The following is a 19034-nucleotide window of genomic DNA, read 5'->3' as shown; positions in this document are numbered from 1 at the left end:
TAAGCGAGTCTATTTTGAAGAAGTGGCATTAGAAGAAGTTTAAGTTTAAAAAATTTGGCTCTCAAAGGAAATTTCAATTGTTGTACTGTTGATATTTGGCTCTGTTGACTAATGAGTTTGCCAACCACTGACCTAACTGAAGGAATCAGAGGGAAAGGTGCTGACCTATGTAACTTTGAAATGAGTGGAATCTATAAGATTAAAAGCAAAAGGAACTGAAAACAAGCAACTGTGCTGTAGTTTATAAAGTTGTCTCCCGTAGCATACAAATTAATAATTTTGATACTGCTATACATATATACTGGAGCTGGGCAATTAAGTAAATGAAAAGTGGAAGATGGAAATCAGATTTTTCACTGTTGGAGAGAGAATTTACAAGTAAAATAGAGGAGGGGGCTAGAATGATCCATGGAGTAATGAATTCGAGTTAGAAACATCTGTATAAGCTCATGTCTAGTTTAACATTGATAGAGGTAGTTAAACATAGTTTTATGTCGAGAATTTACACACTATACCTATAGGTGTAACAGTTTAATATATGCACTAATATTTCCTTGCTCTGTCAACTGAGAGAGAATGGAATAAACGATTCTATCACTTCTATTGGGAACAGAAGCAAAAGCACACCTAGCACTCGGACCTTGGTTTCCAATGTCAGTTTCCAACAATAAGAGCAAGGGCTCCTTTGGAGATATAGCTTATTTTAGGACTTGGGTGGAAATACGGAAGGCGAGTGGGAGTATGTTGTAATGCTAGAAAATGCTCAAACCTCCAAACACAGTGATGGGGGTAGGTCAAAGTAGACAAGAGCCAACTGAAAGTGTCCCCAGTGGCCAAAGCCATGACAACCCAAGCAAGAAAATAAGGGAGTATTGTATTATAACCCAAAGGGTAAAATAATATCCATAAGTCAATATTTATAAAAGTGATGACTGAATAAATAAATGGATAAGAAAACACAAATCTTCTGTGAAGAAGTATTCCAAATAATTTATGTAAACACTCTTTCTTCAGGGGGGTGTAGCATAACTCCCCACTCCTTAAATGTGGCCTGTGCATAGCAATTTCTTTCCAAAGAGTATAGTAAGAAATAAAAGAAAAGGCAATAACTTTCTAGTAGAGAAACCTAACAAATACTGCCTGAGTCAGGTGATCAAGGTTGACAACAGTAATATGCTGCTATAATGTATCCTTGATCTTCATGTGATGAAAAATAGACTTTACCATTGTGATCTTCTTTTAAATAACCCATAAATCCAGTCTCATTATGAGAAAATTACATTAGTATAATTTTCTAGACACTGTACAAAACACCTGTTATCAAGGTCATCAATACAAGGAAAATCCCAGAAACTGCCACAACCACCAGAAACCTAAAGATACTTGACAACTACATGTACTATGATGTCCCAGATGGGCTCCTGCAACAGAAATAGGACATCAGATAAAACTTAATAAAATCTAAACAAACTATGAATAGAATTGATAATAGTGTACCTGCATTAGTTTATTAATTATAACAAATGAATCACATCAATGTAAATCAGGAGAAACTGATAGGAGGCATATGGGGATTCTGAATTATCTTTCCAATTTTCCTGTAATTCAAACACTGTTGTAAAAATAAAGTTTATTAAAAATTTTCATAGTAATTTACCATATTACTGGACTAAAAAAGAAAAGCATACACTTATCTAAAAAAGATGTAGAAAAACAGTTTGACAAAATCCAATACCCTCCCTTATAAAACCTCTTAGAAAAGTAGAAATATAAGAGAATTTCCTCAACCTAATGAAGAGCATCAAGGAAAATCCTCCTCCTAAAATAATATTTAACAGTAAAAAATAAAATATTTTTTCTCTAAGATCAGAAATAAGGCCATAATGACTATTCCTACCATTTCTGTTCAACACTGTTCTCAAGGTTCTAGATAGTTCACTACGGCAAGAAAATAAATAAAAGACATCTAGATTGGCACAAAATCTGTAGATTTATCTTCATTCATAGACTACCTGATCATCCAAATAAAAAATCCTAGAGAATCTATAAATATGCTACTATAACTAATGCATAAGTTTAGCATGTTTGTAGGATACAAAATTAATATACATAAACTAATATGTTTCTATACACTGGTGATAAACAACTGGAAATTGAAATAAAAAATACAATACTGTTTGTAATAACATATAAGGTATTAAATATTTACGGATAAATTTGGCAAATGATGTGTATACTGCAAACTACCAAACATTGTTGAGAGGAATTAATGAAGAAGTAAATAAAAGAAATATTTCTCTAAATTGGTCTACCTATTCAATGTAACTGCAAACAAAATCCATCTGGATTTTTTGTAGAAATTGATAAGCAGTTTTCTAAAACTTATATAAAAATGAAATAGGCTTAGAATTGCCAAAATAACTTTGAAAGACATGACCAAACTTGGGGGACTTGTACTACCTGACTTCAAGACTTATTTTAAAACTACAATGGTCAAGACAATATGGTATTAATGTAAAGATAGGTGTTAATGTAAGCCATTGGAATAGAATAGAATGTTCAGATAAAGACATACACATATGTTCATTTTTTAAAAATTTGCCAAATTTGTAAATCTTTTATAACAAACTGTTATATAATCTTTTATAATAAAGTGTAATTTAACAAGTGGATATGCATATGCAAAAAAGTCCTTAATCAAATATAATACATAAAAATTAACTTAAAATTGATCATGGACCTAAGTATAAGAGCTAAAATGTAAAAAGTTGAGAAGAAAACATGAGAAGACAATCTTACTTACCCATGTTCTTGTCTAAAATTTCTTAAATATTACACAACATTTAATACTATAAATCAGGGGTGGGGAATGTCCGGCCTGCAAGGCCCGAGAAGTCATTTGGTTTGGCCCTGCCAAGGCATTAGGGGTCAGTTTATTAAATGTTTTACCAAATATAGCAGGCTAATTTTTAAGGTGATAATTTTGTATGGCCTGTGAATGATGTTATAAATATTCAAATGGCCCGTAGCAGAAAAAAGGTTCTCCAACCCTCCTAAAAATGGACTTCAAATAACATAGATAAGAAAATGTAAAGCAATCCACAGACTGGGAAAACATTTAAAAACACATATCCAAACATGATTTGTATCTAATATATATGAAGAACTCTTAACCACTCAAAAAGAATACAATCAAGGAGTGCATTTTATAATGGGCAATAGATTTGCTCAGACACTTCACCAGAGAGGATATACAAATGACAAATAAACATATGGAAGTTGCTGTCAGCAATATCAAATAGGGAAAAACAAGTTAAAACTAAAAGGAGTTACCAGTATACTGCTACTAGATTGTTTAAAATTAAAAACATTGACCAACCAGAATAACTACAAGTCTCATACCCTAGGAGTATAAACTGATACAAGCATTTTGGAAAAGAGTGTTTTTTTTTGTTGTTGTTGTTGTTTTTTTAAGTAAATTATATGACCTGACCATTCTATTCTAGGTATTTATCTAAGAGAAATAAAAGCATATTTTCATAGAAAACTTGTTCATAAATGTTCATAGCTTCATTGTAATAGCCAAAACCTGGAATAACCTAAATGTCCATCAGCAAGTAGATAATTAAATTGAGATATACCTATACAATAATACTGCTTGTCAATAAAAAGAAATGACCTAGCTGGTGTGGCTCGGCAATTGAGCATTGACCCAGGAACCAAGAGGTTGCAAGTTCGATTTCCAGTCAGGACACATGCCCGGGTTGAGGGCTCCATTCCCAGGAGGGGGTGTGCAGGAGGCAGCCAATCAATGACATTCCTCTCTCATTGATGTTTCTATCTCTCTATCCTTCTCCCTTCCTCTCTCTCTAAAAATCAATTCAAAAAGAAGAGTTTAAAAATATGTATATATGAACTGGCATGTTACAACATGGATGAATCTCAAAATAAATACACTGAGTGAAAAATATGAGTATGCATACTTCATAACTATCTTAATATAAATTTTAGAAAAAGGAAAATAATCTAGAGTGGTAGAAATAAGATCACTGGTTGCCAGGTGGGGTTTGGAAGGGTGAGAAGGGCTTACAAAGAGGCAGGAGGAATCTTTTGGTCATGTGGATGTATCATCTTGATTGTGGTGATAGTTTCAAGGAGATACACATTTGTCAAAACATCAAATTGTACACTTTATATGTGCAGTTTTATGTCAATTATTCCTTAGCAAAGCTTTAAAGAAAAAAATAGATAAGTTTTCTTTATCTCTGTATAAACTTATCAATTTGAATTGCTATTACTTATTTGCTCATATTTCCCTTTTATAGACTCTAAGCTCCTGAAGTAAGGAATTCATTCTATTTTTGTTCCAAGTGTCTAACATTGAGATTATTTAATGTAAATATAATGAACAACATGCAAAAAAGAGTATAAATCGATCAATGAGTACATAATACTGACCATGTACTATGCACTAGGTAGAGTCTGCGCAGGGAGCCTGAGAAGGCCTCCCGAGAGGAGAGGAAGTCACCTGAGGACAAGAAGTCCATGATTCTCAGCGTCCTGGACACGTCCCTTCAGCGGCCCGCCGGCCTCATTGTGGTCCACGCCACCAGCAACGGGCAGGAGCCCAGTGGGCTGGGGACTGAAGAGGAGCGTCTGGGCACTCCGGAGCTGGCCCCTGCACCAAGTCTTATTTGAGATGATCATATCTTGTAAAATAAAAAGAAAAAAAATCTAGATTTGTTTCTAAATCTAGAAATGTACCCTAGAGTGGAATAAGCAAAAGGATCATGCACTAATTTGAAAAACTTGACCATAACAATATTTTAATTCTTAACGTTAGCAAATTTTTTCTAGGCACAGTTGACCCAGCTTGATATGTATGCATCTTAGATTAAATAAACCAACGTGAAGTAAGACCCCCTTCTTATGTCACAACTTGAGGGAGGTGGGTGTGGGTGCAAGTTCCTCTGCCAAGGACTTGACCCCTTTGGACCCGGGGAATTGGAAGAACATGTGAGTGGCTGTAGGTAGGTGGGACCTGTTTTTTTGTGAACAAAGCAGCCAACAACCTGCTGGTCAGTGGCACCTTATATAGACTCACACAAACAAAAGAGGCGTCGTGCCAGTTAGTGACATCTGTACTACATTGACGTAAGTAGGTTTTATAAGGGTGCATCTGAACAGTATGTATAGTATAGTGCTACTACTGAGTCATTGCCCTTGTGCATGCGTAGGGCAAAGGGGCCTTTAACATAGTAATACTGCTGTGTCATTGCCTGCATGCATGCGTATGGCAAGTGGGCCTTTAACCTCCGGTGTACTACTCTGGTCAGGGCTTCCACAGTGGGCTATTGAGAATCAGGCTGAATGGGGTTGGGCAAGATAAGGGGACTCCTAGGAGATTTCGTCTGGAGTAGGAACATACTCATTTGAGTCTTGGAGTTTTCCTCTTTGTTCAGTGGCTAATTAATAGGCCTTTTCATTGTTTAAGATCCTAGAGTTCAGCATCTGATAAGTTGGTTGATGTGGTTGCATTAAGAAAGCTTATATAACCCCCCTTTTGACCCCCAACTCTAACTCTTTCTACACGCACAGTAATTTCTTTAGGTATCTGTCAGAAACACAAGCGTTGTACTTTTGTGCTGTGGAGAATATGCGGAGGTCCTGTGCTGAAGGGATTAATAGTCTAATTAGAGAGAGAAAATATCAAAACATGGCAATAGTAGCCAAACCACCAGGAAGTGGTAGATACCAAAAAATGTAGGAAGACAAAGTTCATAGGTAGGATTTACTTTTCAGGAAAACTTCAAAAAAAGATAGTATTTTAGATCAATAATATAGGATTACAATAGGCTGAGGGGTGAACAAAGAATGCCGAGAGGTGAGGTGACAAGGGTGAGATGGGGAAATAAGATGGAAAAGAAAAAAAAATTAACGAAAGTAAACAATCTGATGAATAAAATTGAACCTTGCCTTTAGGCAAACATAAAAACAGCATCTGGTAATTTTAAAAGGAAAGAACAATTTAAAAAACCCAACTCAATTATTTTTTATTCTTCAAACCAGCTTATATACATCTATAGTGATTGTTTTTAATTCATAAGTTATATCTTGAATACTGGTGTCACAGTTCTCTAAAATTTAATTGGTGATGCATAATCCTGAGAGTAGAGATGATGATTCTAAAAAACTAAGTTCACTAATTGAATTCTATATGAGGGGGCTTTTAGTGAATCTACTTGGGAAATGGCTTATATCAGGTGATTGAAAATAATAGTTTATACTAAAGTTACATATGTATGTATATACCAGGGGTGGATTTGTCCACTATGCAGACAAAGGGCTATTAATCAGATTGACTAGTTGATATTTGTCTATGCTGCAATTGATCATATATAATAATCTAATTAAAGAACCCTCATGCTAGTATACAATAAATTATAAAAAATTAGCCACTTGAGATGTCTGAATCAGCTCAGGAAGTTTAAGCCTATTTAACATGCAGTTCCCAAATCCTCAGGTGAAGGTAGTTGAACATGTGGAATAAACTGACTCCCATGAAAGGATGGGCAGCTCCTTAATAATTTTGATATCAAAATTCACATTACCCTTCTGAAATTATCTTCCTGTAGCTATAACTCCTTGAAGTAGAATGCCATTTTTATAATGACAACAAGATTTGAGGGAGGGCGCATTCTGACACTACAGTAACCTAAAAATAGAAACAAAATTGAATACTGGTAAAGGAAACTGTTTACATTTCACAAGGAATTCTACATTTCCCATGGATCCACTAAGCACAGGAAACATCTTCAGAAAACACCTTTTTTAGTACAAGGGATGTAAATTATAACAAATCAAATGGAGTGGAAATGACAAAGTCACTTAAAAGTACTTCTGTGATTAAATAGTTTCCATTCATACTATATTGTGACTGCTTTTAATAACTGACACCTTGAGTGAAGAGTGTTTTATTTCTATAGAACTTTTATACAAAGAAAGCATGTTTTTGCACCTCACTCTAGAGAATACTGGAATAAGATCCACACTTATATATGAGAGAATTTATATAGTTGTAGAGCAAAAAGTGATCTTAGAGATCATCTAGTTCAAACATCTTGTTTTACAAATGAGGAGACGGGCTTAAAGGTCGAAGTGAGATTGATGCTTAAGGAAGATTAGTCTGGCAGCACTGAGATGACATTGTGGTGGGGTCTCAGAGGCTGGTCTGGGTCAGCCTGGGTTGTTTTATCCCATGGTTGGAAGTACATGGCATCAGAAGGATGACTGTGAATTAGAGCTCAAGTTAAGACAAAAGGGGCAGAGTCTGGCGTCAATTCCAGAGGAGCAATGGAAAAAGATGCCGTGGCTGAGATAAGAACATTCTGGGAAACAGACTTGAAGTTTTAAAGAGTAATTGGATATAGACCAATACCTACAAAGCAAGAATGCCAAGGACACAGTTTCATGAGATTTGTCTCTGATGTGGAAGAAAACTTGGCATCCAGTTGGAGGTTCAGACTTGGACTACAAAAAATGATGCAACAAAATTGAATAAAGTTGAGCAATATCGGTCTCTTAAAATAGCTGATAAACTCTCATTGGATTTTCTTTTTTATTTTGGATTCATAGAAAGCACTCTCTGTTGTTATTTACTTCTTGGAGTATTTTTGGTTACTGCTTTCTGAGGCTTTGAAACAAGTAAAAAGGGGGTTTATGGGCTTAGAAGTAGACAAAGAGAGATTTGATTCCTGGCTTTGATGCTGGCCGGGCAAATGACTTTGGACAGATTACAAAGTTTCCTTGAGCTTAAGTTTTTTTTCATCTAAAAAATGGAGATGATAGTACCCTCTAATTCAAAGGGGTGTTTTGAGAATAATTTATCTAAAATTTCCAGCACAGAATATGCCTTCGATAAATAGTGTTTTCTATAATGCTAGATTTGTTTTACAAAATTATATATTTTGAAGAATATTCCCTAGTTTTACTCTTCCTTAGGATAGCTTCACTCATCCACTAAGTGCTAACCTTATAATTTAACTCTCAGAAAGATACCATTGTCTATAAGTTCTGGGACCTATTACTTTATCCCTCTAAGTACATGGCTACAAATTACAGAGTGATCAATATAACCCAAGGGTTTGGGATATGTATTATTCTTTCATCATCATAGCTCTTACTAGTAGTTATTTAAATCCAATAACTAATATGTACTTGATAACCAGATGCTCAGATAATGGAAGAAACCAGCCAAGAAAGAAGATTCAAGGAAGATTCAGGGACATTAATTCCTTTCCTAGAAAACGAAAAGTTAAAGGGGATTATGATTGTATCTGCACTACAGCCCCATAGCATTGTGAAAACAGGAAAATTAAGGAGAAGGTTATCTTTTTATTATCCTAGAAGTTCAGTACACCTTTCACTGGATTCACAAACTGTTTTTCTGTCTCTTTTTTCTCAAGTTTTCAGACATGCAATCTGAATGAATATTGACAGTCTAAATGGAAATAACTGTCTTTGTGGAAATAATAAAATAATTGGGCTACCTGAACCTAGAGAGATGATTTAAATAACACTAGAGGCCTGGTGCATAAAAATTCGTGCACTGTGGGTGTCCTTCAGGCCGGCCTGTGCTCTCCACAGTCCGGGAGCCCTCGGGGGAGAGGCTCCTGCCACCACTGCTGCGCTGGCCAGCCATGAGCCGGCTTCTGACAAGCAGCGCTCTCCCTGTGGAAGTGTACTGACCACCAGGAGGAAGCGCCTGTGTTGAACGTTTGCCCCCTGGTGGTCAGCGCACGTCACAGCAACTGGTCATTCCCCATCTTCCGCCATTAGGGTCATTTTGCATATTACCCTTTTATTATATAGGATTTCAATTATAAAATAATTAGGTCTATAAATTACTCACTATGATAATGTGCAGTGATTACTAGACTTCTGGATTTCATACGCCAGTACATTTCTTTAAAATTAGGAGGTTGACATGAGGTTTGTTTTTGTTGTTATTTGTCTCTTTGGATTTATCATCTCTTCATCCTAGGTGACCACTAATTGTTGGTTGCATCTTTGGGACTACTATGGTAGTAATTTAAACTTTGAATTAAGCTTTGCTAATAAAGAGAAGTATCTTTAATGCAGCTTGACCCATTTGGGCATCTTTAAACTTAATTCTAGAGTAGGCTGAAACTGAGAGGGGCCACTTTCAGTAGGCTACATTGACTGAGATGACAGTATTCTGGGATCAAAGAAATTCTGGATTAGAATCAAGCAAGATAGTATCTGCATGATTGTTTTTGTATGGTCATGGCTAGAGAATTGAAACCAGCTCTATGACCTTAGAGAAGTCATATTATGTCTTTGAGTCTAATTTTTATCATATAGAATATTTTTAAAAAGTCCTCTCACAGATAAAAATTAAAAACTGGAAAATACAAAGTGCTGAGGAATGAACAAAGTTTCAGCAGATTCTGAAGAGATGTTGACATTTGGATGAAGGAAATGGCATGGTATCATGGTATGAGTTTCCCATTTTTTACTGCTTTTAGCTCAAGGGTAGAATACAGTCAGCACACATGGGGCAGCTAAAACTTCCCTAGAAAACTTCACTATTTTGGCATAAAGAACCAATCACAGAAACTAATGAACAATGCTGTCAGGATGGCTATAGGTGATTCCAAGGAACTAAAGGGCAAAATGTCTGCTTTTACCTTCTTTGTGCAGATGAACAGAGAGGAACATAAGAAGAAAATAAAAAGATATTCCTGTCAATTTTGCAGAATTTTCTAAGAAATGCTCTGAGAAGTGGAAGACAATGTCTGTGAAAAAGAAGTCTAAATTTGATGAAATGGCAAAGGCAAAGAAAGTATGCTATGGTGGGGAAATGAAGGATTATGGACCAACTAAGGGAGGCAAGAAGGACCCAATGCCACCCAAAGGCCACCATCTGGATTCTTCCTGCTCTGTTTGGAATGCTGCCTCATGATCAAATCCCCAAACCCTGGCATCTCTATTGGAGATGTGGCAAAGAAGCCGAGAGAGATAAGGAATAATAAATGATAGTGAAAAGCAGCCTTACTTACAATAAAGCTGCAAGGCTAAAGGAGAAGTATAGAAGGATGTCTCTGACTATAAGTCCAAAGGAAAGTTTGATGGTGCAGTGTCCTGCTAATGTTGCCTGGAAAAAGGTGGAAAAGGAAGATAAGGAGCAGGAGGAAGGAAAAACCTGTTTAATCTGTATCTTGTAATACATTAGAGTAGGTATATATCTACTCAGTAGGGGAAAGCCGTAAGTAACAGCTCTTATTTGAGAAGTGTTTGCTGCCCTCATTGGGATTCATTACACAATTGGACCAGGGTCATATTTCCTCTCTCACAGTGCTCTAGAAATTGTCAGTGGTTTACATGAAACCAGGAGCACCCTGAAACTATATCAAAGTTATACATATTTCCAAACATTTTTTAAATGAAAAGGCTCTCATGTTCTCTTCACTCTGTACAGTTTTTCTATGATTGTGACAAGGCATTTAAAGATGTTTCTGACATTTTCTTTTTAAATCTGTAAGGTAGTGTTAACTATATGGTTATTGGTTGGAAATCCTGAGTTATCAACTGTACATTATCTATCGTTTGTAAAAAGAACAAGACAACTGAGACAAGCTCTTAATGCTTGGCATTGAGGCTGTGGGGAACATGCTTTTTGGAGGGGCCATTGCTCAGGGTGTGCACTGTGAGGCTGAACCTGTGGACACTGCAGTGGGCATCCACTTAAGTTTCAGGTTGTCTGGTCTTTGTATATAGTGACATATCATTCTGCTGCCTTTCTTAGCTTTGGAAAAGGGGAGTCAGCTGGCACAAGAAGTATTTGGATGTCTTTTAGTTAAGTGATAATTTTAAATTGTTTTTAAACAAATTGTAGAACTCTTCAATGCCAGCAAAGTGAAGAACCATTGCATAAATGAAAGTTCAAGAACCTTCTGTACTAAAATACAATTTGCAATGTTTTGTTATTTTTTTGTATGTTTAGAACATTGAGATGTTTTGGAAGTTAAATAAACAGTATTACATTTAAAATAAAAAGAACCAATCACAGTCACTAGAAAGAGAGTAGGAGGATCCCAGAAAAAAGAGAGCCAGAGATGGCAAGCAACATAGCAACATGTTCTATGTATATGTTCTATGTAAATCTCTAACTGACTTCTGCACCATGCATGCAAAAGACATACTGCAAGCAGCCCAGCTACCAATAAAATAACTGAATTGGTATTTGACTTGCTCCCCAATAGGGAGTTTTAAGTTTGAGGCAAGCCAACTTGCCCACTAAAATAACAACAAAACAATCAGTAATCTTTGCAAGAAACACAGCATAACCCAGAGTCTCCACAATAGCACTCATAATATACAGAATACAATCTACTTAAAAATCTAGACTATTTGATCTATTCTCAAGGGAAAAGAAAATCAGTAGACATACCATGATACCTAATAACCCACATGTTGAAATTCATACACAAGGATTTTGAAGCAGTTATTATAACTGTGCTCAATGACATAAAAATATATGCTCGTGTAGAATGAAGAAATGTAAAATAATGGTGCTCCTTTTTTTTTTTTTTTTTTTTTTTAGTCTGCAACTATTTATTTAATGCCTCCTATGAAGAGACACAGTTCTTGCCTTCATAGAGTTTATAGCCTAATGATAAAATAACTGATGGGGTAAGATGTCACTTTGGCTGTATTGTTTGTACTATAAATCTATGATTCCAAAAATAGGGAATGGAGGAGAATCCCTAATAAATCCCCATGTATCCAGATACCACTAACTTGTATACCAAGGATCCAACTGAACTAAGGCCAGAGATATTCATTTGACTTCATAATTTTTTATAGGTAGTGGCCACAAAGGCAACTAAGTCAGGTTCTGATACCTAATGACAAATACTAATGATAATAAGCAGCAATAATTATAACAGTAACTAGAGGCCCAGTGCACAAAATTCATGCAAGGAGGGGGTGTGTGTCCCTCAGCCTAGCCTGCACCCTCTCCAATCTGTGACCCCTCGAGAGATGTTCAACTGACCATTTAGGCCTGACCTGGTGGGATCAGGCCTAAATGGGCAGTTGAACATTCCTGTCACATTCTAGGACTGCTGGCTCCCAACCACTCGCCTGCCTGATTGCCCCTAACCGCTTCTGCCTACCAGCCTGATCAATGCCTAACTGCTCCCCTGCCAGCCTGATTGCCCCTAACTGCCTTCCCCTGCTGGCCTGGTCACACCTAACTGCCCTCCCCTGCAGGCCTGGTCCCGCCCCAACTGCCCTTCCCTGCAGGCCTGGTCCCCCCCAACTGCCTCCCCTGCAGGCCTGGTCCCCCCAACTTCTCTCCCCTGCAGGCCTGGTCCCCCCCAACTGCCCTCCCCTACTGGTCTGGTTCCCACCCAACTGCCCTCCCCTTCTGGCCTGGTTGCCCCCAACTTCCCTGCCCTTCTGACCTGGTCAACCCTAACTGCCCTCCCCTGCTGACCTGTTCCCCCCCAACTTCCCTTCCCTGCTGGCCTGGTCCCCCCAACTGCCCTCCCCTGCAGACCTGTTCCCCCCCAACTTCCCTTCCCTGCTGGCCTGGTCCCTCCCAAGTGCCCTCCCCTTCAGGCCTATGTCCCCCCCAACTGTCCTCCCCTGCAGGCCTGGTCCCCACCCCAACTGCCCTCCTCTGCTGGCCTGGTCACCCCTAACTGCCCTCCCCTGCTGGCCTGATCACCCACAACTACCCTCCCCTCCTGGCCACCTTGTAGCAGCCATCTTGTATCCACATGGGAGCAGCCATCTTTGACCACATGGGGGTGGCCATCTTGTGTGTTGGAGTGATGGTCAATTTGCATATTACTCTTTTATTAGATAGGATACCTTAACAGTTTACAAAATAACCTGCACTTTTGTTATCAAATCAACCACCCTCAAAAATATGGGGCAAGTATTGACTGAGGGCCCATTTGTAAATAAAAGGAGAAATTTTTCTTTTCAAAGACAAAAATTGACTAACTAAATTCCAGGCATTCACCCAAATCTTTACTTCTAGTAAACTCTCAGTGGCAATCTAAATTTTATAGGAAGAAAGAAGATTTACCTGACATGAAAACAATAAACATTTGGGACTATCAAAGCACTCTGGCAATGAACTGTCTTTCCCAGAAACCTATCTTAAGAATGAGTTGCTCCGTGATAATTAGAGTGTGAAATGCACCCAGCTTCACATTTCAATGCTCCTTCCCAATTATAAGGGCATTAGAGTGAAAGTGTAGCCATATAATTGTATGAAGAATAGATCTAATTTTCTCAATGTCACTGCAATATCACCTTTTGGGACTAACAGCACTGAATGATTACGCATATCATTTGGTAATTGTATTCTTATCCATTCCACACTGGGAGCTGACTTTTAAAAGTGGACATGCAATTAGATTATAAATGAACACACATCAGCCAGCCCTCAGAAGATAGCAGTATGTCAGCATTAACCGAGCTGCATTTTTAACTACCGTCAGTGACAGTGTTTGTGGCTTGTCAGCACTCACCCATGATGAACACAGTCAGGGATTATGAACTTGGCCTTTAATAATGAAAACAAAAGTGACTGAGAAATGCTCGACTCAGGAAGAGTGGCCTTCCCAAGCTGATTGCTTGGCTGCCTGTTGGATGTAACTATTAGTTTGTTTAGAGAATCAAGATAGGGCATCAAGAGCAGGTGCCCACCACTGCTGCTAGATGCTAGTCTTTGAGAGCTCCATAGAAAATGTGTATTTCTAGAAATGAGCCTATAATTCCATTTTAGAGGCTCGAAAACAGATAATCCCTGGGAAAAAGGATATTCATGGTGCCAATTAATCATAGCATATATTACTGGAAATATTTTAGGCCAGGGGTGGAAATTTATATAACTATCTGCATTTAAATAACAGTTTCTAAAAAATAAAATGTACTGAAGAAGGTGAAGTTGAGGCTCTAAGTTATAGCTTTGAGACTTCCTGAATACTACTGAACTCTCTAATGCACAATCATAAATTTTAATAAGTACAATTACTTGGTGTGCAGTTGAAGTCTCATTATCATACTAACCAAAAGAAAATTTGTGAACCAGTCTGATCCTTGGATCTGATTGAAAGCAATCTTCTGGCATTTAAATGAGAATAATTTTTTCATGGAACAAAAAAATAACTTTGATTTTCCTGTCCTAACAACATAGTAGTTAACCACACTCCCCTTCATTCTGATGGAATGGAAATATTTGTCAATAACTCCATTATAGTTACCACACTTACTAATGCACCATTCCTGCATAAGACCTCGGCCAAAGCCTGTAGCATTTCTTTTAGGTTTTTGTGAAGGCCTACTGTTCTTTATTGTTTCAAACATCAATGGGTGGATGGGCTGTGGATGGATGCTTTGAGTCATTGCATTAGAGTGTCTTTTCCCGCTAAGAGCAGAATGGCCCATGGTCCTGGTTGTAGTCTTAGGGTGTGTAGGACAGGAATCTCCTATTACCCTGGCTGCAGTGGGTTAGGTCAAGGAAAGGCATCAAAGGGCAGCATCTGGGGGAGAATTGCAAATTAACTGCAAAGAGATCATCTACCACAATCACCAGTCTATAAGTCCTGGTAGAGCAGACACATGGAAATATGAAATAATGTATACAAAAGTGGGGAAACCAAAAGACTGTCAGAAGATTTGAAGAAGAGGTAGGAAGCAGAGCTTGAGAAAGTCCTGAGGTGGAAAGAATAGGTTAAGCCCATACTTTACTTCTGAATTTCCCTCCTTGACTGTTTACCCTGCTTTACCACTCAATTACCTGATTTACAGTTGGTTATATCAACAATGGTCTTATCTAATAGACAATGTATGTCTTGAAAAAAATTGTTACTCATGTTTCTATAGCTATGGGTTAGGGTCTCCAATATTTGGAAAGTCTTCTTTTTAAGTCAGACAATGGTTTACTTACTACTACACTAAATGGGACTCAAATTCCTTACCATGGACTATGATATGAGCCATTCCTGTTTTTTTTTGTTTTGTTTGTTTTTTCGATTTTATCTCAACCTGCCATCTACCTTGTTTAATATATATATATTAGTTAAAGGCCTGGCGGGGAGTGAGGGGTGGAGTGGGGTGACTGGGGGAAATAGGAGGGCATCTGTAATACTTTCAACACTAAAGATAAATTTAAAAAATAAAATAAGATAGCTTTTTTCAGCTTCCTGAACGCCTCAAGTTCTTTGTAAACAGACTTTCTTTTGCCTGGGCATCCCTTTCCTTCCACTTCTCTTGTTTGTTTTGTTTGTTTTTTAATCTGTCAGTTCTCAGTTTAAATGATACCTCTTCAGAAAGGTTTCCAGGCTATGAAATGTATAGTACATCCTCTGTGTTACTCTTTCATAGCACCCAGCTTTTAACCCTATAGGATCAATCTTCCCTGTTTGCCCCGGAATCAGAAGTTTCCTGGAATTCAGGCCTTTCAGTACTAAAATGAGGACATTGTTAGGCAAAATCTACTTGAAGCACTTACTTACTTTAAGCTACATTTTTGTTCATGTACTTGTGGAATATCCATCTCCCCCATTAAGCATTAAGGTCCATGGAGGCAGAGGCCATGTCTGTTTTTTTCACCATGGGGTACCCCACACTGTGACACTTAGTAGGCATTCAATAAATTTTAAATGAATGAATAAATAAACAAATGAAAAAAATCTTAATTTCAGGACAAAAAAATACATTTGGAGTCTGCTACACAAAGTTGAGGTTGTGAGGTGTGGAGAATTCTATAAGGCGGTAGACAGCCACAGATGCTTTGTTCTTACATATACATGGTGGGAAGGGGGCACCTGGCCAGCAGAGAAAGCAGCGATCAGAGGACAGGATCATGTGAGAGAAACCAAAGGAGTTATTTCAAGAATGAGGTTGCTTCTAGATTTCTTTTGTTTTTATTATCCAGAGGTCTAGGTATCATGCATGTTAAGGTCATTCTTCTGAGCACAGATTGATAGTTTACAAAAAAGCCACACTGACCAAATAAAATATCTAGCTGGAGGAAATTTTCTTCAGACAGAAAGATTTAACAATTGTGTCAAATTAAGCAGCGATTTATAAAAGAGGCTGAAGACAAATGAGTTAAAGAGGGGAAAACCAGTTTGTTCATCATCCAACAATCTATAATATAATACAGTGATTTTCAACCTTTTTCATCTCATAGCACACATAAACTAATTACTAAAATTCTGCAGCACACCAAAAATATGTTATATATTTTGTTGATCTGACAAAAAAAAAAAGTTATTATTTTGATTCATTCACACCTGACAGCTATTGTTGCATTGGCTACTGTCATTTCTTAATTTGACAATCTAAGGGAAAAGAGGCCAGTGCCCCTGACTAAATAGTCAGATATTGCATGTTTTAAAAATGCTTGCAGCACACTGGTTGAAAATTGCTGATATAATATATAAGTGGCAGTAAGGAAAGTCATGAACATCTTGACATTTGCTCCAACAAGAAACATGCCCCAAATATGCAAAAGCTATTATGTGGGAGAAAATCTTGGATTAGAATAGGAAGAGAGAGGGCTGGAGATAAAATGCAAGCTCTAGATTTATAGCAACATCAGCCCAATCTAATCTATGATTATTTCTTCAGCAGAGAAGTAGGCCCTCATCAGAGTAGTTGCTGGCTCTAAGCAACCTTAGACAACCCCTAGACCAGTGGTCGGCAAACTGCGGCTCGCGAGCTGCAGTTTGCCGCTCTGTTGACTAATGAGTTTGCCGACCACTGGGATAGGGGCTTAATCACAAGGAACAACAACAGCCTGTAATTATTGGAACCCAGAGTCTAGGTCAGTGGTCGGCAAACTCATTAGTCAACAGAGCGGCAAACCGCGGCTCGTGAGCTTCATGTGGCTCGTGAGCCGCAGTTTGCCTACCACTGCCCTAGACCATTGCTTCCCAAAGTGCAGTCATTAGAAAACTCTTCCACAAAATGTCCGGAAAAGGCATACCATTGTCAAAACCATTTGGACAATGTTGCATAGCTTTTACAGATTCATAGTGCATATGTGATAATGATGGCATTTTGAGAGATTTAACTTTTTTTTCTTTTCCTGTAGCTTCACATTTGAATCAGGTCTCGAATTCATTAATTCAGGGATGGTTGTGAAGGGTAGAAAGCAAAAATAACCCAGAAAGGGAGGAAGGCTTGGAGTTGTTATTGTCAAAATGCAAAAGGAGACAAATTTCTCTGTGAATTCCCTGGGGCTTGAGAAGGAGATGAAAAGTGATGATGTTGGTGGATACAGTTTGAGAGACCTGGAAGTCTTGCAAGAAAGAGAACCTCTGTCCTAGAGATAAAGTTGTGATGCTTAAGACTCCAGGAGGGAATAGCTAGGCAGGTGGGACTAAACAATCTTGCAAAGGTTCCTGTGTACAAGCATGGTACAGAAATATCAAAGAGCTGATCATTTAGACTAGAGAAAGGCAAACTACACAGCCTGCAAGCCAAATACAGTCTACCATCTGTTTTTTATATAGTCCACAAGCTACGATTAGGTTTTGCATTTTAAAATGGTTTTAAAAAAGAACTTTTTGTTTTACATATTATATATTGTGTGTGGCTACCTTTGCACTACAATACTAAAACTGAGTCATAGCAGAGTTGAGCAGTTACAACAGAGTCTGAATGACCTGAAAAGCCTAAAATATTTTCTATCTTTCCTTTTATAGAAAAAGCTTGCTTATCCCTAATATGGACAGTCCCAGAAACAATATCTTCCACCTACAGAGATTTCAAAACCAAGACTCCCAATATGACTGTAGAGAAGATTCTCATTAGTAAAATTTTATTGTACACCAGGGTTTGTGACAGATTCATAGTCATTATACATGTTAAGATGATAAAAGCTCTGGGATGTTCTCTTGTCAATAAACATATTTAATGTTTTCCAAAGCTATCTAATCATGAACTTTTTGTTAGACCTATTAGTATCTGATGAAAGAAAGTATTATCCAAAGAACACATGTTGACAAATGCTATTATCGTCTAAACCAGAGGTCGGCAAACTCACTAGTCAACAGAGCCGCAGTTTGCTGACTACTAGTCTAAACTCATTTTATTGGGGGAAAGGCTTAGAATCAAAGCTGGTAACTTGGACAAGATCACAACTGGAAAATAGCAGAACTGCAACCCTGTATGTTTAACTCCTCTAGTATAATGTTAAGCCTCTATCAACCATTTTTTTTAATCATTAAAAGAAAATATAGTCAAACAAACAGATAGTTGATAGATGCAATAGGGATTTCTGGGCTGATTTGACTGAGTTTTTGACTGGCAAGTCAGTCAAAGCTGTGTGATTTTCATGGGATGCATCAAAACTCACAAGCAGCAGGGTTTAGAGTAATTCCACATTTTACAATTTTTAAAAACTATTTTTGAATAAATGGATCAACCGATCCAATGTAAAACAATGTTCTGATAAGACACTGGTTTGAATTTTGATGGAATTGACCATCTGTTCAAACTGTCAGGCCCATTCAGGTTGTATCTAGAGGACAGTCCAAAATAATTTCTGAGAGTAAACTGTTGGAAGCCGCCCATTGTCCTCACTAGCAGAGAGGTGTGGACAAGGAACCCGGAAGGCTGGTCAACCTTGAAGCTCTGAAAGGTCAGAGCCAACCACCCACTGTTTAGTCGAGACAATGGTAGCTAAAGCAACTTCCACCTTTTAGTTTTATGTAAACCCTTGCTGACTGGCTATTATTGGAATTGCCTGCCTAAGGGCTATGGGTGTATTCCACAATCTGAATAAAACGGATAGCAAGGCCAGAGCAGGGTGGAGTCCTTCCTCTTGAGCTGGGCTCCCGCCTGGCCCCCAATATTCCCAAATTAATATTTTCTAGTCTCTTTCATTTGTGTGTGGCCTCCTCCACAGCCGGAACCCTGAACCTGAACCCTGAACCACGCGGAATGTGGGGCGTGAGGGGACACTTGCAGTAAACACA

At 37.9% G+C, this 19034-nt stretch overlaps 1 pseudogene across 1 annotated transcript; it reads left to right on the top strand.

Moving 5' to 3' along the window:
* Positions 1-9660: 9660 nt before the first annotated feature.
* On the top strand, positions 9661-10247 carry LOC308234974 (high mobility group protein B3-like; annotated as a pseudogene). Its single transcript has one exon. The product of its transcript is annotated as a high mobility group protein B3-like (transcript).
* Positions 10248-19034: the final 8787 nt, after the last annotated feature.

Source organism: Plecotus auritus (assembly GCF_963455305.1).
Source record: "Plecotus auritus genome assembly, chromosome: 1".
Taxonomy (NCBI): Eukaryota; Metazoa; Chordata; class Mammalia; order Chiroptera; family Vespertilionidae; genus Plecotus; species Plecotus auritus.
Note: the sequence above shows the minus strand (reverse complement) of the source record. Positions and strands in the feature narration are given on the sequence as shown.